The 20,375-nt window shown below is 57.3% G+C and overlaps 1 protein-coding gene across 1 annotated transcript in view; it reads right to left on the bottom strand.

Annotated features, from left to right (window-relative positions):
• The window catches only part of LOC147095504 (phosphoribosylformylglycinamidine synthase-like), an 81,761-nt gene extending 65,415 nt beyond the window's left edge, over nt 1–16,346 (bottom strand). The window contains exon 1 of the mRNA XM_085973652.1: nt 16,245–16,346. The gene's annotated coding sequence lies outside the window, so the exon portion shown is untranslated. The remainder of the gene's footprint in view (nt 1–16,244) is intronic.
• Between the last annotated feature and the right edge of the window lie 4,029 nt (nt 16,347–20,375).

The raw sequence follows: 20,375 nt of genomic DNA, 5'->3' as shown, positions 1-20,375 counted from the left end.
GAGCACGACAGGGGGGGGAGCGAGAGAGAGAGAGCACGACAGGGGGGGAGAGAGAGCACGACAGGGGAGAGAGCACGACAGAGAGAGAGAGCACGACAGAGGGAGAGAGAGAGCACGACAGGGAGAGGGAGAGGACGAGAGAGAGCACGACAGGGGGGGAGAGAGAGAGCACGACAGAGGGAGAGAGAGAGCACGACAGAGGGAGAGAGAGCACGACAGGGGGGGAGAGAGAGCACGACAGGGGGGGGGAGAGAGAGCACGACAGAGGGGGAGAGAGAGCACGACAGAGGGGAGAGAGAGCACGACAGGGGGGAGAAGAGAGCACGACAGGGGGGGAGAGAGAGCACGACAGAGGGAGAGAGAGCACGACAGAGGGAGAGAGAGCACGACAGGGGGGAGGAGAGAGGAGCACGACAGGAGGGAGAGAGAGCACGACAGAGGGGAGAGAGAGCACGACAGGGGGAGAGAGAGCACGACAGGGGGGGAGAGAGCACGACAGGGGGGGGAGAGAGAGCACGACAGAGGGGGAGAGAGAGCACGACAGGGGGAGAGAGAGCACGACAGAGGGGGAGAGAGAGCACGACAGGGGGGAAGAGAGAGCACGACAGGGGGGAGAGAGAGAGCACGACAGAGGGAGAGAGAGAGCACGACAGAGGGGAGAGAGAGCACGACAGGGGGGAGAGAGAGAGCACGACAGAGGGGAGAGAGAGCACGACAGAGGGGAGAGAGAGCACGACAGGGGGGAGAGAGAGCACGACACGGGGGGAGAGAGAGCACGACAGAGGGGGAGAGAGAGCACGACAGAGGGGAGAGAGAGAGCACGACAGGGGGGAGAGAGAGAGCACGACAGAGGGGGAGAGAGAGCACGACAGGGGAGAGAGAGAGCACGACAGAGGGGGAGAGAGAGCACGACAGAGGGGAGAGAGAGCACGACAGGGGAGAGCACGACAGAGGGGAGAGAGAGAGCACGACAGGGGGGGAGAGAGAGCACGACAGAGGGGGAGAGAGAGCACGACAGGGGGGAGAGAGAGCACGACAGAGGGGGAGGAGAGAGCACGACAGAGGGGGAGAGAGAGCACGACAGGGGGGGAGAGAGCACGACAGAGGGAGAGAGAGAGCACGACAGGGGGGGAGAGAGAGCACGACAGAGGGGAGAGAGAGCACGACAGGGGGGGAGAGAGAGCACGACAGAGGGGGAGAGAGAGCACGACAGAGGGGGAGAGAGAGCACGACAGAGGGGAGAGAGAGCACCAGGGGGAGAGAGCACGACAGGGGAGAGAGAGCACGACAGAGGGGGAGAGAGAGCACGACAGAGGGGAGAGAGAGCACGACAGGGGGGAGAGAGAGCACGACAGAGGGGGAGAGAGAGCACGACAGAGGGGAGAGAGAGCACGACAGAGGGGGAGAGAGAGCACGACAGGGGGGAGAGAGAGAGCACGACAGGGGGAGAGAGAGCACGACAGAGGGGAGAGAGAGCACGACAGAGGGGGAGAGAGAGCACGACAGGGGGGAGAGAGAGCACGACAGAGGGGGAGAGAGAGCACGACAGGGGGGAGAGAGAGCACGACAGAGGGGGAGAGAGAGCACGACAGAGGGAGAGAGAGAGCACGACAGGGGGAGAGAGAGCACGACAGGGGGGGAGAGAGCACGACAGGGGGGAGAGAGAGCACGACAGGGGGGGAGAGAGCACGACAGGGGGGAGAGAGAGCACGACAGGGGGGAGAGAGAGAGCACGACAGAGGGGAGAGAGAGCACGACAGAGGGGAGAGAGAGGCACGACAGAGGGGGAGAGAGAGCACGACAGGGGGAGAGAGAGCACGACAGGGGGGATGAGAGAGCACGACAAGGGGGGAGAGAGAGCACGACAGGGGGGAGAGAGAGCACGACAGGGGGGAGAGAGAGCACGACAGGGGAGAGAGAGAGCACGACAGGGGGAGAGAGAGCACGACGGGGGAGAGAGAGCACGACAGGGGGGGAGAGAGAGCACGACAGGGGGAGGAGAGAGCACGACAGGGGGGAGAGAGCACGACAGGGGGGAGAGAGAGCACGACAGGGGGGAGAGAGCACGACAGGGGGAGAGAGCACGACAGAGGGGGAGAGAGAGCACGACAGAGGGGAGAGAGAGCACGACAGGGGGAGAGAGAGCACGACAGAGGGGGAGAGAGAGCACGACAGGGGAGGAGAGAGAGCACGACAGAGGGGAGAGAGAGCACGACAGAGGGGAGAGAGAGAGCACGACAGGGGGAGAGAGAGCACGACAGAGGGGAGAGAGAGCACGACAGAGGGGAGAGAGAGCACGACAGAGGGGGAGAGAGAGCACGACGAGGGGGGAGAGAGAGCACGACAGGGGAGAGACGACAGAGGAGCACGACAGAGGGGGAGAGAGAGCACGACAGAGGGAGAGAGAGAGCACGACAGAGGGGAGAGAGAGAGCACGACAGAGGGGAGAGAGAGCACGACAGGGGGAGAGAGAGCACGACAGAGGGGAGAGAGAGCACGACAGGGGGGAGAGAGAGCACGACAGGGGGAGAGAGAGCACGACAGAGGGGGGAGAGAGAGCACGACAGAGGGAGAGAGAGAGCACGACAGGGGGGAGAGAGAGCACGACAGAGGGGAGAGAGAGCACGACAGGGGGGGAGAGAGAGCACGACAGGGGGGAGAGAGAGCCACGACAGGGGGGAGAGAGAGCACGACAGAGGGAGAGAGAGCACGACAGGGGGGGAGAGAGAGCACGACAGAGGGAGAGAGAGCACGACAGGGGGAGAGAGAGCACGACAGTGGGGAGAGAGAGCACGACAGGGGGGAGAGAGAGAGCACGACAGGGGGAGAGAGCACGACAGGGGGGAGAGAGCACGACAGAGGGGAGAGAGAGCACGACAGAGGGGGGAGAGAGAGCACGACAGGGGGGAGAGAGAGGCACGACAGGGGGGGAGAGAGAGCAGCACGAGGGGAAGAGAGAGCACGACAGGGGGGGGAGAGAGAGAGCACGACAGAGGAGAGAGAGCACGACAGAGGGAGAGAGAGAGCACGACAGAGGGGAGAGAGAGAGCACGACAGAGGGAGAGAGAGAGCACGACAGGGGGGGAGAGAGCACGACAGGGGGGGAGAGAGAGCACGACGGGGGGGAGAGAGCAGGAGAGAGCACGACAGGGGGGGGGAGAGAGAGAGCACGACAGGGGGAGAGAGAGCACGACAGGGGGGAGAGAGAGCACGACAGGGGGAGAGAGAGTAGCACGACAGAGGGGGAGAGAGAGCACGACAGCGGGGGAGAGAGAGCACGACAGAGGGGAGAGAGAGAGCTACGACAGGGGGGGGAGAGAGAGCACGACAGAGGGGAGAGAGAGCACGACAGGGGGGAGAGAGAGCACGACAGAGGGGGAGAGAGCACGACAGAGGGAGAGAGAGAGCACGACAGAGGGGGAGAGAGAGCACGACAGGGGGGGAGAGAGAGCACGGACAGGGGGGGGAGAGAGAGCACGACGGGGGGGGAGAGAGAGAGCACGACAGAGGGGGAGAGAGAGAGCACGACAGGGGGGGAGAGAGAGCACGACAGGGGGGGAGAGAGAGCACGACTGGGGGGGGAGAGAGAGCACGAAAGGGGGGGAGAGAGAGCACGACGAGGGGGGAGAGAGAGCACGACAGAGGGGGAGAGAGAGCACGACAGGGGGGGAGAGAGAGCACGACAGAGGGAGAGGAGAGCACGACAGAGGGAGAGAGAGCACGACAGGGGGGAGAGAGAGAGCACGACAGAGGGGAGAGAGAGCACGACAGGGGGGAGAGGAGAGAGAGCACGACGGGGGGAAGAGAGAGCACGACAGGGGGGGAGAGAGAGCACGACCGAGGGGGGAGAGAGAGCACGACAGAGGGGGAGAGAGCACGACAGGGGGGGGGAGAGAGAGCACGACAGAGGGAGAGAGAGCACGACAGGGGGGGAGAGAGAGCACGACAGAGGGGGAGAGAGAGCACGACAGGGGATCGGGAGAGAGAGCACGACAGGGGGGGAGAGAGAGCACGACAGAGGGGGAGAGAGAGCACGACAGAGGGGGAGAGAGAGCACGACAGAGGGGGAGAGAGAGCACGACAGAGGGGGAGAGAGAGCACGACAGGGGGGGAGAGAGAGCACGACAGAGGGGGAGAGAGAGCACGACAGAGGGAGAGAGAGCACGACAGAGGGGGAGAGAGAGCACGACAGAGGGGGAGAGAGAGCACGACAGGGGGGGAGAGAGAGCACGACAGAGGGGGAGAGAGAGCACGACAGGGGGGGAGAGAGAGCACGACAGGGGGGGAGAGAGAGCACGACAGAGGGAGAGAGAGCACGACAGAGGGAGAGAGAGAGCACGACAGGGGGGGAGAGAGAGCACGACAGAGGGGGAGAGAGAGCACGACGGGGGGGAGAGAGAGCACGACAGGGGGGGAGAGAGAGCACGACAGGGGGGGAGAGAGAGCACGACAGGGGGGGAGAGAGAGCACGACAGGGGGGGAGAGAGAGCACGACAGGGGGGGAGAGAGAGCACGACAGGGGGGGAGAGAGAGCACGACAGAGGGGGAGAGAGCACGACCGAGGGGGGAGAGGGAGCACGACAGGGGGGGAGAGAGAGCACGACAGAGAGAGCGAGAGCGAGGCAGTGAGATCGCGATAGAGAGAGAGAGCACAACAGAGAGAGCGAGACAGTGAGAGCGCGACAGAGAGACAAGTGAGAGACAGGGAGAGAGACAGAGGCAGATAGAGAGAGGCACATACACACACAGAGAGATGCACACAGAGAGAGAGAGAGAGAGAACGCGAGCGACAGAATGAGCGAGAAAGAGAGGCAGAACCGGTAAAGAGGCACAAGGGCGCACCTGGCAATGAAAGAGCCCAGAAAGTCAGTAAACGCTGGTCGAAACGGAGCTCTGGTAATTGGCAGCACGAGGCAGACATTACCCAGGTCATGAGTTACTAATTAGATCCCAGAGCTCTCGGGGTCAGCGAGTAGCGCTACACTGAATGAACCCTGCCCCTTACAGTGCCTGTCACACAGCTGGGCTCAGGGTATCCAAGTCTCTCTCTCCCACGCTGAGCCAAGCCCAGCAACACGCACACTTTAACCGGCCGGGCTCGGCAGCTGATTACTACTCACCTCCACTTCACTGCCCACATTTGCTGTAACCCCTGACCCTTAACCGGGCTTCCTCACTTTGCAGACTCAATATTTGCTGACCTTCACTCCCGCCCTGATGCAAGGGGGCACACAGCCCTGGTTAAAGGAGTATTAACGGCCTTTCAATGGCACATAGAAACATAGAAGATAGGAACAGGAGTAGGCCATTCGGCCCCTCGAGCCTGCTCCGCCATTCAATGAGATCATGGCTGATCATCCAAATTCAGTACCCTGTCCCTGCCTTCTCCCCATATCCCTTGATCTCTTTAGCCTTAAGAAATATATCCAACTCCTTCTTGAATATATTTAATGAACTGGCCTCCACCGCCCTCTGTGGCAGAGAATTCCACAGGTTCACCACTCTCTGGGTGAAGAAATTCCTCTTCATCTCTGTCCTAAATGTCCTACCCCTTATCCTTAGACTATGACCCCTGGTTCTGGACTCCCCGGCCATCATAAACATCCTTCCTGCATCTAGTCTGTCCAGGCCTGACAGAATTTTATAAGTTTCAATGAGATCCCCTCTCAATCTTCTAAACTCCAGCGAGTATAAGCCCAATTGACACAATCTCTCCTCATACGTCATTCCTGCCATCCCAGGTATCAGCCTGGTGAATCTTCGCTGCACTCCTTCCATGGCAAGAACGTCCTTCCTCAGGTAAGGCGACCAAAACTGCACACAATACTCAAGGTGTGGTCTCACCAAGGCCCTGTACAACTGCAGCAAGACATCCTTGTTCTTGTACTCGAACCCTCTCGCTACGAAGGCCAACATACCATTTGCCTTCTTAACCGCCTGCTGCACCTGCATGGTTACCTTCAGCGACTGGTGCACAAGAACACCCAGGTCTCTTTGCACTTCCCCTTCTCCCAATCTATTGCCATTCAAATAATAATCTGCCTTCCTGTTTTTGCCACCAAAGTGGATAACCTCACATTTATCCACGTTATACTGCATTTGCCATGTTTCTGCCCAATCACCCAACCTGTCCAAATTGTACTGGAGTTTCTCGACATCCTCCTCGCAGCTTACCGTCCCACCCAGCTTTGTATCGTCTGCAAATTTGGAGATATTACATCCAATTCCCTCGTCCAGATCATTAATATATATTGTGAACAGCTGGGGTCCTAGGACCGATCCTTGCGGTACCCCACTAGTCACTACCTGCCACTCGGAAAACGACCCGTTTATTCCAACTCTTTGCCTTCTGTCCGCCAACCAGTTCTCTATCCAAGTCAATACCTTGCCCCCAATCCTATGTGCCTTAATTTTGCACGCTAATCTCTTGTGTGGGACCTTATCAAAAGCCTTCTGAAAGTCCAAATACACCACATCCACTGGTTCTCCCTTATCTATTTTACCAGTTACATCCTCAAAAAATTCCAGTAGATTAGTCAAGCATGATTTACCTTTTGTAAATCCATGTTGACTTTGTCCGATCCTGTCACTGTTTTCCAAGTGCTCTGCTATTACATCTTTTATAATAGACTCTAGCATTTTCCCCACTACCGACGTCAGGCTTACCGGTCTATAATTCCCCGCTTTTTCTCTACCACCTTTTTTGAATAGTGTGGTAACATTAGCTACCCTCCAATCCATGGGTACTGTTCCAGAGTCTATCGACTTCTGGAAGATGACCAGTAATGCATCTACTATTTCTCGGGCCACTTCCTTAAGTACCCTGGGATGTAGATTATCAGGCCCTGGGGATTTATCGGCCTTCAGTCCCATCAATTTTCCTAACACCATTTCCCTACAAATACTGATTTCTTTCAGTTCCACCCTTCCATCAGACCCTATGTTCCCCGACATCTCTGGAAGGTTATTTGTATCCTCCTTTGTGAAGACAGAACCAAAATATGTATTTAGTTGGTCTGCCATTTCTTTGTTTCCCATTATAAATTCCCCTGATTCTGACTGCAAGGGACTTACGCTTGACTTCACCAATCTTTTTCTCTTCACATATCTATAAAAGCTTTTACAGTCAGTTTTTATGTTCCCTGCAAGCTTACTCTCATATTCTATTTTCCCTTTCTTAATTAATCCCTTTGTCCTCCTTTGTTGACTCCTAAACTGCTCCCAATCCTTAGGATTATTGCTTTTTCTGGCCAATTTATATGTCCTCTCCTTGGATCTTATGCTATCCCTAATTTCCCTTGTTAGCCACGGTTGAGTCACCTTTTTTGTTTTATTTTTATGCCAAACTGGGATGAACAAATTCTGTAGCTCATCCATTCGGTCTTTGAATGTTTGCCATTGCCTATCCACCGTCAACCCTTTGAGTGCCATTCCCCAATCAATCCTACCCAACTCGCTCCTCAGACCATCGTAGTTTCCTTTATTTAAATTGAGGACCCTAGTCTCTGAGTCAACTACTTCATTCTCCATCTTAATGAAGAATTCGATCATATTATGATCACTCAGACCCGAGGGGCCTCGTACAACAAGATTGCTAATTAATCCTTTCTCGTTACATAATACACAGTCTAAGATGGCCTGATCACTGGTTGGTTCCTCGACATATTGGTCCAGGAAACCATCCCGTAAACACTCCAGGAATTCCTCCTCCACAGTATTGTTACTGAACAGGACGAAACATTCCTGCATGGAGGAGGGGCCGCACTGCACTGTCGGAGGGGCAGTACAGAGGGAGCGCTGCACTGTTGGAGGGGCAGTACTGAGGGAGCGCCGTACTGTCGGAGCGCCGTACGGTCGGAGGGGCAGTACTGAGGGAGCGCCGCACTGTCGGAGGGGCAGTACTGAGGGAACGCCGCACTGTCGGAGGGGCAGTACTGAGGGAGCGCCGCACTGTCGGAGGGGCAGTACTGAGGGAGCGCCGCACTGTCGGAGAGTCAGTACTGAGGGAGCGCTGCACTGTCAGAGAGTCAGTACTGAGGGAGCGCCGCACTGTTGGAGGGGCAGTACTGAGGGAGCACTGCACTGTCGGAGGGGCAGTACTGAGGGAGCACCGCACTGTCGGAGGGGCAGTACTGAGGGAGCACTGCACTGTCGGAAGGGCAGTACTGAGGTAGCGCCGCACTGTCGGAGGAGCCGCACTGAGAGAGCAATGCACTGTCGGAGGGGCCGTACTGAGAGAGCGCTGCACGGTCAGAGGGGCAGTACTGAGGGAGTGCCGCACTGTCGGAGGGGCAGTACTGAGGGAACGCCGCACTGTCGGAGGGGCAGTACTGAGGGAGTGCCACACTGTCGGAGGGGCAGTACTGAGGGAGCGCAGCACTGTCGGAGGGGCAGTACTGAGGGAGCGCCGCACTGTCGGAGAGTCAGTACTGAGGGAGCGCTGCACTGTCAGAGAGTCAGTACTGAGGGAGCGCCGCACTGTTGGAGGGGCAGTACTGAGGGAGCACTGCACTGTCGGAGGGGCAGTACTGAGGGAGCACCGCACTGTCGGAGGGGCAGTACTGAGGGAGCACTGCACTGTCGGAAGGGCAGTACTGAGGTAGCGCCGCACTGTCGGAGGAGCCGCACTGAGAGAGCAATGCACTGTCGGAGGGGCCGTACTGAGAGAGCGCTGCACGGTCAGAGGGGCAGTACTGAGGGAGTGCCGCACTGTCAGAGGGGCATACTGAAGGAGCGCCACACTGTCGGAGGGGCAGTACTGAGGGAGCGCCGCATGGTCAGAGGGGCAGTACTGAGGGAGTGCCGCACTGTCGGAGGGGCATACTGAGGGAGTGCCGCACTGTGGGAGGGGCATACTGAGGGAGTGCCGCACTGTCGGAGGGGCAGTACTGAGAGAGCAATGCACTGTTGAAGGGGCACTACTGAGGGAGTGCCGCACTGTCGGAGGGGCATACTGAGGGAGTGCCGCACTGTCGGAGGGTCAATACTGAGGGAGTGCCGCACTGACGGAGGGGCAGTACTGAGGGAGCGCTGCACTGTCGGAGGAGCAGTACTGAGGGAGTGCTGCACTATCGGAGGGGCCGTACAGAGGGAACACTGAACTGTCGGAGGGGCCGTACTGAGAGAGCGCCGCACTGTCGGAGGGGCAGTACTGAGGGAGTGCAGCACTGTCGGAGGGGCCGTACTGAGGGAGTGCAGTACTGTCGGAGGGGCAGTACTGAGAGAGCAATGCACTGTCGGAGCGGCAGTACTGGGGGAGTGCTGCACTGTCGGAGGGGCACTACTGAGGGAGCGCCGCACTGTCGGAGGGGAAGGACTGAGAAAGCAATTCACTGTCGGAGGGGCCATACTGACGGAGCAATGCACAGTCAGAGGGGCAATATTGAGGGAGCGCCGCACTGTCGGAGGGGCAGTACTGAGGGAGCGCCGCACTGTCGGAGGGGCAGTACTGAGGGAGCGCTGCACTGTCGGAGGGGCAGTACTGAGGGAGCACTGCACTGTCAGAGGAGCAGTACTGAGGGAGCGCTGCACTGTCGAAGGGGCAGTACTGAGGGAGCGCTGCACTGTCGAAGGGGCAGTACTGAGAGAGCGCCGCAACTGAGCGAGCGCCGCACTGTCGGAGGGGCAGTACTGAGGGAGTGCCGCACTGTCAGAGGGGCAGTACTGAGGGAGCGCCGCACTGTCGGAGGGGCAGTACTGAGGGAGTGCCGCACTGTCGGAGGGGCAGTACTGAGGGAGTGCCGCACTGTCGGAGGGGCAGTACTGAGGGAACGCAGCACTGTCGGAGGGGCAGGACTGAGGGAGTGCCGCACTGTCGGAGGGGCAATACTGGGGGAGCGCTGCACTGTCGGAGGGGCAGTACTGAGGGAGCGCTGCACTGTCGGAGGGGCAGTACTGAGGGAGAGCTGCACTGTCGGAGGGGCAGTACTGAGGGAGCGCTGCACTGTCGGAGGGGCAGTACTGAGGGAGCGCTGCTCTGTCGGAGGGGCAGTACTGAGGGAGCGCTGCACTGTCGGAGGGGCAGTACTGAGGGAGCGCTGCTCTGTCGGAGGGGCAGTACTGAGGGAGCGCTGCACTGTCGGAGGGGCAGTACTGAGGGAGCGCTGCACTGTCGGAGGGGCAGTACTGAGGGAGCGTTGCACTGTCGGAGGGGCAGTACTGAGGGAGCGTTGCACTGTCGGAGGGGCAGAGGCATAAGAACATAAGAAATAGGAGCAGGAGTAGGCCAATCGGCCCCTCGAGCCTGCTCCGCCACTCAATAAGATCATGGCTGATCTGATCCTAACCGCCAATCTACTATCACAGAACCATCTCCTGAATCTAACAGAATCAGACACACGAAATAGGAGCAGGATCAGGCTACACGGCCCCTGGGCCCGCTCCGCTACCCACAGGGCCATGACTGATCCGAACCTAGACTCATGTCCAAATTCCTGCCCGCTCCCCGTAACCCTTAATTCCCTTTACTTCTAGGAAACTGTCTATTTCTGTTTTAAATTTATGTAATGATGTAGCTTCTACAGCTTTTTATGGCAGCATATTCCATGGACCTACCACCCTCTGAGTGAAGTAGTTCCTCCTCATCTCAGTATTGAAAGAGCAGCCCCTTATTCTAAGACTATGCCCCCTAGTTCTAGTTTCACCCATCATCGGGAACATCTTCCCCGCATCCACCCGATCCAACCCCTTCACAATCTCATATGTTTCAATGAGATCGCCTCTCATTCTTCTGAACTCCACTGTCGGAGGGGCAGTGCTGAGGGAGCGCAGCACTGTCGGAGGGGCAGTACTGAGGGAGCACTGCACTGTCGGAGGGGCAGTACTGAGGGAGCGACGCACTGTCGGTGGTGCAGTACTGAGGGAGCGCCGCACTGTCGGAGGGGCAGTACTGAGGGAGCGCCGCACTGTCGGAGGGGCAGTACTGAGGGAGCGCCGCACTGTCTGAGGGGCAGTACTGAGGGAGCGCCGCACTGTCGGAGGGGCAGTACTGAGGGAGCGCCGCACTGTCGGAGGGGCAGTACTGAGGGAGCGCCGCACTGTCGGAGGGGCAGTACTGAGGGAGCGCCGCACTGTCGGAGGGGCAGTACTGAGGGAGCGCCGCACTGTCGGAGGGGCAGTACTGAGGGAGCGCCGCACTGTCGGAGGGGCAGTACTGAGGGAGCGCCGCACTGTCGGAGGGGCAGTACTGAGGGAGCGCCGCACTGTCGGAGGGGCAGTACTGAGGGAGCGCCGCACTGTCGGAGGGGCAGTACTGAGGGAGCGCCGCACTGTCGGAGGGGCAGTACTGAGGGAGCGCCGCACTGTCGGAGGGGCAGTACTGAGGGAGCGCCGCACTGTCGGAGGGGCAGTACTGAGGGAGCGCCGCACTGTCGGAGGGGCAGTACTGAGGGAGCGCCGCACTGTCGGAGGGGCAGTACTGAGGGAGCGCCGCACTGTCGGAGGGGCAGTACTGAGGGAGCGCCGCACTGTCGGAGGGGCAGTACTGAGGGAGCGCCGCACTGTCGGAGGGGCAGTACTGAGGGAGCGCCGCACTGTCGGAGGGGCAGTACTGAGGGAGCGCCGCACTGTCGGAGGGGCAGTACTGAGGGAGCGCCGCACTGTCGGAGGGGCAGTACTGAGGGAGCGCCGCACTGTCGGAGGGGCAGTACTGAGGGAGCGCCGCACTGTCGGAGGGGCAGTACTGAGGGAGCGCCGCACTGTCGGAGGGGCAGTACTGAGGGAGCGCCGCACTGTCGGAGGGGCAGTACTGAGGGAGCGCCGCACTGTCGGAGGGGCAGTACTGAGGGAGCGCCGCACTGTCGGAGGGGCAGTACTGAGGGAGCGTTGCACTGTCGGAGGGGCAGTACTGAGGGAGCGCCGCACTGTCGGAGGGGCAGTACTGAGGGAGCGCCGCACTGTCGGAGGGGCAGTACTGAGGGAGCGCCGCACTGTCGGAGGGGCAGTACTGAGGGAGCGCCGCACTGTCGGAGGGGCAGTACTGAGGGAGCGCCGCACTGTCGGAGGGGCAGTACTGAGGGAGCGCCGCACTGTCGGAGGGGCAGTACTGAGGGAGCGCCGCACTGTCGGAGGGGCAGTACTGAGGGAGCGCCGCACTGTCGGAGGGGCAGTACTGAGGGAGCGCCGCACTGTCGGAGGGCCAGTACTGTGGGAGCGCCGCACTGTCGGAGGGCCAGTACTGAGGGAGCGCCGCACTGTCGGAGGGGCAGTACTGAGGGAGCGCCTCACTGTCGGAGGGGCAGTACTGAGGGAGCGTTGCACTGTCGGAGGGGCAGTACTGAGGGAGCGTTGCACTGTCGGAGGGGCAGTACTGAGGGAGCGTTGCACTGTCGGAGGGGCAGTACTGAGGGAGCGTTGCACTGTCGGAGGGGCAGAGGCAGAAGAACATAAGAAATAGGAGCAGGAGTAGGCCAATCGGCCCCTCGAGCCTGCTCCGCCACTCAATAAGATCATGGCTGATCTGATCCTAACCGCCAATCTACTATCACAGAACCATCTCCTGAATCTAACAGAATCAGACACACGAAATAGGAGCAGGGTCAGGCTACACGGCCCCTGGGCCCGCTCCGCTACCCACAGGGCCATGACTGATCCGAACCTAGATTCATGTCCAAATTACTGCCCGCTCCCCGTAACCCTTAATTCCCTTTACTTCTAGGAAACTGTCTATTTCTGTTTTAAATTTATGTAATGATGTAGCTTCTACAGCTTTTTATGGCAGCATATTCCATGGACCTACCACCCTCTGAGTGAAGTAGTTCCTCCTCATCTCAGTTTTGAAAGAGCAGCCCCTTATTCTAAGACTATGCCCCCTAGTTCTAGTTTCACCCATCATCGGGAACATCTTCCCCGCATCCACCCGATCCAACCCCTTCACAATCTCATATGTTTCAATGAGATCGCCTCTCATTCTTCTGAACTCCACTGTCGGAGGGGCAGTACTGAGGGAGCGCAGCACTGTCGGAGGGGCAGTACTGAGGGAGCACTGCACTGTCGGAGGGGCAGTACTGAGGGAGCACTGCACTGTCGGAGGGGCAGTACTGAGGGAGCAACGCACTGTCGGTGGTGCAGTACTGAGGGAGCAATGCACTGTCGGAGGGGCAGTACTGAGGGAGCAATGCACTGTCGGAGGGGCAGTCCTGAGGGAACGCAGCACTGTCGGAGGGGCAGTACTGAGGGAGTGCCGCACTGTCGGAGGGGCAATACTGGGGGAGTACTGCACTGTCGGAGGGGCAGTACTGAGGGAGCACTGCACTGTCGGAGAGGCAGTACTGAGGGAGAGCTGCACTGTTGGGAGGGGCAGTACTGAAGGAGCAATGCACTGTCGGAGGGGCAGTACTGAGGGAGAGCTGCACTGTCGGAGAGGCAGTACTGAGGGAGCAACGCACTGTCGGTGGTGGAGGGGCAGTCCTGAGGGAACGCAGCACTGTCGGAGGAGCAGTACTGAGGGAGTGCCGCACTGTCGGAGGGGCAATACTGGGGGAGTACTGCACTGTCGGAGGGGCAGTACTGAGGGAGAGCTGCACTGTCGGAGGGGCAGTACTGAGGGAGCACTGCACTGTCGGAGGGGCAGTACTGAGGGAGAGCTGCACTGTCGGAGGGGCAGTACTGAAGGAGCAATGCACTGTCGGAGGGGCAGTACTGAGGGAACGCAGCACTGTCGGAGGGGCAGTACTGAGGGAGTGCCGCACTGTCGGAGGGGCAATACTGGGGGAGCGCTGCACTGTCGGAGGGGCAGTACTGAGGGAGCGCTGCACTGTCGGAGGGGCAGTACTGAGGGAGAGCTGCACTGTCGGAGGGGCAGTACTGAGGGAGCGCTGCACTGTCGGAGGGGCAGTACTGAGGGAGCGCTGCTCTGTCGGAGGGGCAGTACTGAGGGAGCGCTGCACTGTCGGAGGGGCAGTACTGAGGGAGCGCTGCACTGTCGGAGGGCCAGTACTGAGGGAGCGATGCACTGTCGGAGGGGTAGTACTGAGGGAGCGGTGCACTGTCGGAGGGGCAGTGCTGAGGGAGCGCCGCACTGTCGGAGGGGCAGTACTGAGGGAGCGCCGCACTGTCGGAGCGGCAGTACTGAGGGAGCGCCGCACTGTCGGAGGGGCAGTACTGAGGGAGCGCCGCACTGTCGGAGGGGCAGTACTGAGGGAGCGCCGCACTGTCGGAGGGCCAGTACTGAGGGAGCGCCGCACTGTCGGAGGGGCAGTACTGAGGGAGCGCCGCACTGTCGGAGGGGCAGTACTGAGGGAGCGCTGCACTGTCGGAGGGGCAGTACTGAGGGAGCGAGGTACTGTCGGAGGGGCAGTACTGAGGGAGCGCCGCACTGTCGGAGGGGCAGTACTGAGGGAGCGCCGCACTGTCGGAGGGGCAGTACTGAGGGAGCGCCGCACTGTCGGAGGGGCAGTACTGAGGGAGCGCCGCACTGTCGGAGGGGCAGTACTGAGGGAGCGCCGCACTGTCGGAGGGGCAGTACTGAGGGAGCGCTGCACTGTCGGAGGGGCAGTACTGAGGGAGTGCTGCACTGTCGGAGGGGCAGTACTGAGGGAGCAATGCACTGTCGGAGGGGCAGTCCTGAGGGAACGCAGCACTGTCGGAGGGGCAGTACTGAGGGAGTGCCGCACTGTCGGAGGGGCAATACTGGGGGAGTACTGCACTGTCGGAGGGGCAGTACTGAGGGAGCACTGCACTGTCGGAGAGGCAGTACTGAGGGAGAGCTGCACTGTTGGGAGGGGCAGTACTGAAGGAGCAATGCACTGTCGGAGGGGCAGTACTGAGGGAGAGCTGCACTGTCGGAGAGGCAGTACTGAGGGAGCAACGCACTGTCGGTGGTGCAGTACTGAGGGAGCAATGCACTGTCGGAGGGGCAGTACTGAGGAACCAATGCACTGTCGGAGGGGCAGTCCTGAGGGAACGCAGCACTGTCGGAGGAGCAGTACTGAGGGAGTGCCGCACTGTCGGAGGGGCAATACTGGGGGAGTACTGCACTGTCGGAGGGGCAGTACTGAGGGAGAGCTGCACTGTCGGAGGGGCAGTACTGAGGGAGCACTGCACTGTCGGAGGGGCAGTACTGAGGGAGAGCTGCACTGTCGGAGGGGCAGTACTGAAGGAGCAATGCACTGTCGGAGGGGCAGTACTGAGGGAACGCAGCACTGTCGGAGGGGCAGTACTGAGGGAGTGCCGCACTGTCGGAGGGGCAATACTGGGGGAGCGCTGCACTGTCGGAGGGGCAGTACTGAGGGAGCGCTGCACTGTCGGAGGGGCAGTACTGAGGGAGAGCTGCACTGTCGGAGGGGCAGTACTGAGGGAGAGCTGCACTGTCGGAGGGGCAGTACTGAGGAGCGCTGCTCTGTCGGAGGGGCAGTACTGAGGGAGCGCTGCTCTGTCGGAGGGGCAGTACTGAGGGAGCGCTGCACTGTCGGAGGGGCAGTAGGGAGCGCTGCACTGTCGGAGGGCAGTACTGAGGGAGCGATGCACTGTCGGAGGGGTAGTACTGAGGGAGCGGTGCACTGTCGGAGGGGCAGTACTGAGGGAGCGCCGCACTGTCGGAGGGGCAGTACTGAGGGAGCGCCGCACTGTCGGAGGGGCAGTACTGAGGGAGCGCCGCACTGTCGGAGGGGCAGTACTGAGGGAGCGCCGCACTGTCGGAGGGGCAGTACTGAGGGAGCGCCGCACTGTCGGAGGGCCAGTACTGAGGGAGCGCCGCACTGTCGGAGGGGCAGTACTGAGGGAGCGCCGCACTGTCGGAGGGGCAGTACTGAGGGAGCGCTGCACTGTCGGAGGGGCAGTACTGAGGGAGCGAGGTACTGTCGGAGGGGCAGTACTGAGGGAGCGCCGCACTGTCGGAGGGGCAGTACTGAGGGAGCGCCGCACTGTCGGAGGGGCAGTACTGAGGGAGCGCCGCACTGTCGGAGGGGCAGTACTGAGGGAGCGCCGCACTGTCGGAGGGGCAGTACTGAGGGAGCGCCGCACTGTCGGAGGGGCAGTACTGAGGGAGCGCTGCACTGTCGGAGGGGCAGTACTGAGGGAGTGCTGCACTGTCGGAGGGGCAGTACTGAGGGAGCGAGGTACTGTCGGAGGGGCAGTACTGAGAGAGCGCCGCACTGTCGGAGGGGCAGTACTGAGGGAGCGCCGCACTGTCGGAGGTGCAGTACTGTGGGGGGGTTGCGCTGTCGAAGAGGCAGTAATGATGGGGCAGTACTCAGGGATTATATTATATAATCTATTATAATGATTATTTTGTGATATTTTCTCACCCTCGATCCGCTCTTTATCGCCAGTTGAGTTCCCCGCGTGTAGAAAACAGCTTCCGAGTCACAACGGAGGTTCCGGCTCGTCATCATGATCGAGCTACCCGATTGGGCAGAGCGTGACCCGGCGCCATATTTGTAAAGGAGTGAGGTTCTTCTTTTGTTACCCGGACCCATATTCGTATAGGAACCGGACTCCCACTGTAACCCTGACCCATTTTAGTAAAGGAGTGTGTCTCCCACTGTGACCGAGACCCATATTGGTAAAGGAGGGTCTTCGACCTGAAACGTAACGATCGCAAAATCCTGCAGATGCTGGAAATCCGAAATAACAACAGAAAATGCTGGAGGAACTCAGCAGGCCAGGCAGGTGGAGAGAAAATAGAGTCAACGTTTTGGGTGAACCCTTTGTCAAGACTAAAGAAGCTCAGGAAATGAAATAGATTAAGAGGCCAGTATGGGGGCTGGGAGAGAACAAAAGAGAAGTGAAGGGACATTAAGAGGTATTCAAAACGAGACAAGATGGTGATAGGGCTAGTGGAGACAAAAGACGGCTCTAGATTAAATGTGAAATGCGCTGGCAGAATGGGAGACAGCTGCCATGTGAGAGACCTGAAACGTTAACTCTGTTTCTCTCTCCACGGATGCTGCCCAGGCCTGCTGAGTTTTTCCAGCGTTTTCTGTTGTTATTTTGGTAAAGGAGTCAGTCGCCCACTGTGACCCAGACCCATATTGGTAAAGGATTCAGTCTCCTACTGTTACCCAGACCCATATTCCTAAAGGAGTCTGTCTCCCACTGTCACTCAGACCCATATTGGTAAAAGAGTCTATCTCCTACTGTAACCCAGCCCCATGTTGGTAAAGGAGTTAGACTCCTACCATTCTCATCAATCTCCTCTGCACCCTCTCTAACATAAGAAATAGGAGCTGGAGTAGGCCATGGGGGGGCACAGTGGCATAGTGGTTAGCACTGTTGCCTCACAGCGCCAGGGACCCGGGTTCAAATCTGGCCTCGGGTGACTGTCTGTGTGGAGTTTGCACATTCTCCCTGTGTCTGCGTGGGTTTCCTCCGGGTGCTCCGGTTTCCTCCCACAGTCCAAAGATGTGCGGGTTAGGTTGATTTGGCTCTGATAAATTGACCCTTAGTGTTAGGGGATTAAATACGTGGGGTTACGGGGATAGGGTGGGATATGTGTCAGTGCAGGCTCGATGGCCGAAATGGCCTCTAACTACACTGTGGGGATTCTGTGATTTGGCCCCTTGAAACTGCTCCGCCATTCAATAAGATCATGGCTGATCTTCAACCTCCACTCCACTTTCCTGACTGCTCTCCATATCCCTTGATTCCCTTTGTTCCCAAAAATGTATTGACCTCTGCCTTGAATATACTCAACGACTGAACATCCACAGCCCTCTGGGGTAGAGAATTCCAAAGATTTACAACCCTCTAAGTGAATTAGTTTCTCCTTATCTCAGTACTAAATGGCCGACCTCTTAATCTGAGACTGTGACCCCTGGTTCTAGAATCCCCAGCCAGGGGAAACATCCTCCCTGTTAAGCCCTGTAAGAATTTTGTATGTTTCAATAAGATCAACTCTCATTCTGCTAAACTCTAGAGAATATAGCCCTAGTCTACTCAATCTCTCCTCATTGGACAATCCCCCCATCCCAGGAACCAGTCTGGTGAGCCTAGGTTGCACTCCCTCTAAGGCAAGTATATCCTTCCTTAGGGAAGTAGACCAAAACTGTGCCCAATTCTCCAGGTGTGGCCTCACCAATGCCCTATGTAATTGTAGTAAGACGTCTTTACTCTTATACACTCTGATCCCTTTGTAACAAAAGCTAACATATCATTTGCTTTTCTAATTGCTTGCTGTACCTGCATGTTAACTTTCTGTGATTTGTGTACAAAAACACCCAGGTCCCTCTGAATGCAAACATTTCCCAGTCTCACCATTTAAAAAATATTCTGCTTTTTTGTTTTTCCTACCAATCTAAGGCCTTGACATCCTTCCTAAAGTACGGTGCCCAGAATTGGGCACAAAACTCCAGCTGAGGCCCAACCAGTGTTTTATAAAGGTTTAGCATAACTTCCTTGCTTTTGCTCTCTATTCCTCTATTAATAAAGCCCAGGATCGCATATCAGCTTGTCCTGCCACCTTCAAAGATTTGTGTGCATTCACCCCCAGATCTCTCTGTTCCTGCACCCACTTTAAAATTGTACCATGTAGGTTAGATTGCCTCTCCTTTTCTTTACACTGGTGCTATGTGCCAATTTAACCAGTCTGTCTATGTGCACCAGAAGTCTGTTACTATCCTCCTCACGGTTAACTACATTACCGAGTTATGTGACACCTGCAAACTTTGAAATGATGCCCTGTATACCCAAGTCCAGCTCATTAATATATATCAAAAGAGCAATGGTCCCCACACCGGCCCCTGGGGAACACCACTGTACACTTCACTCCAGTCTGAAAAACAACCGTTCACCATTACTCTCTGCTTTCTGTCCCTTAGCCAATTTTGTATCCATGCTGCCATTGTCCCTTTAATCCCATGGCCTTCAATTTTGCTAATAAGTCTATTATGTAGTACTTTGTCAAATGCCTTTTGAAAGTCCATATATACATCAACCGCACTATCCTCCTCAACCCTTTCCATTATTTCACTGAAGAGCTCAATAAAGTTTGTCAGGCACTATCTGCCTTTAACAAATGTGTTTTATTTATTAACTCATATTCTTCCAAGTGACAATGAATTTTGTCCCTGATTACCATCTCTAGAAGTTTCCCCGCCACTGACGTTAGGGTGATTGGCCTGTAGTTGCCGGTTTTATCCAACTCCACTTTTTCGAACGGGGTGTAACATTTGCAATCCTCTGGTCCTTTGCCACCACTCCAATACCCAAGGAGTATGGAAAGATTGAGGCCAGAGCCTCCGCTATCTTACTTCACTCAGCAACCTAGGATGCATCCCACCTGGACCGGGCGACTTTTCTACTTTGAGCGAGGCCAATGGTTTAAGTACCTCCTCTTTATCTATTCATAATATTTTTGATATGATAAGTAAAACCAATGGGTAACCTGTGTAATAGACATATAATACTGATGAAATGTGTAGTGTTGACCTTCAATACCCTAAAGTCAACAAAGGTGGGACTGTAAGGAAAGGGTTAATCAGACTGACCTGAGGTCTGTTAATGTTATACTTCAATTGATTTCTCGATATCAAGAGAGACTACAGAATGCTGCGGTACAGAGGGATCTGGGGGTCCTCGTACATGAAACACAAAAAGTTAGCATGCAGGTACAACAAGCAATTAGGAAGGCAAATGGAATGTTGGCCTTTATTGCAAGGGGGTTGGAGTATAAAGGTAGGGAAGTCTGGCTACAACTGTACAGGGTGTTGGTGAGACCACACCTGGAGAACTGCGTACAGTTTTGGTCTCCTTATTTAAGGAAGGATATATTTGCATTGGAGGCAGTTCAGAGAAGGTTCACGAGGTTGATTCCTGGGATGAGGGGGTTGTCTTATGAAGAAAGGTTGAGCAGGTTGGGCCAATACTCATTGGAGTTTAGAAGAATGAGAGGGGATCTTATTGAAACATATACGATTCTGAAGGGGATTGACAGGGTAGATGCAGAAAGGATGTTTCCCCTCGGGGAATCTAGAACTAGGGGGCATAGTTTCAGAATAAGGGGTCGCCCATTTAAGATGGAAATGAGGAGGAATTTCTTCTCTGAGGGTCGTGAATCTTTGGAATTCTTTTCCACAGAGAGCTGTGGAGGCGGAGTCAGTGAATATATTCAAGGCAGAGATAGGCAGATTTTTGAGCTACAGAGGAGTCAAGATTTATGGGGAACAGGCAGAAAAGTGGAGATGAGGCCAAGATCAGATCAGCCATGACCTTATTGAATGGCGGAGCAGGCTCAAGGGGCCGAATAGACGACTCCTGCTCCTGTTTCTTATGTTCTTATGATATATTGTATTAACAGTAACCTTTAGTTTCCTTGCCTGTTAAGTAAGGAAGTACAAGTCAACTTAGATGCAGCGACGACTGAATTATTGACATAAAGCACTGGTTAGTTTAGTCACCAGTAAATCGAATTAAAAGACATTCCAGTCCAGACTGATGCA

This window comes from Somniosus microcephalus, unplaced genomic scaffold (genome assembly GCF_052327205.1).
Source record: "Somniosus microcephalus isolate GS21.2 unplaced genomic scaffold, FLI_Smic_1.0 unresolved_chr1, whole genome shotgun sequence".
NCBI lineage: Eukaryota > Metazoa > Chordata > Chondrichthyes > Squaliformes > Somniosidae > Somniosus > Somniosus microcephalus.
Note: the sequence above shows the minus strand (reverse complement) of the source record. Positions and strands in the feature narration are given on the sequence as shown.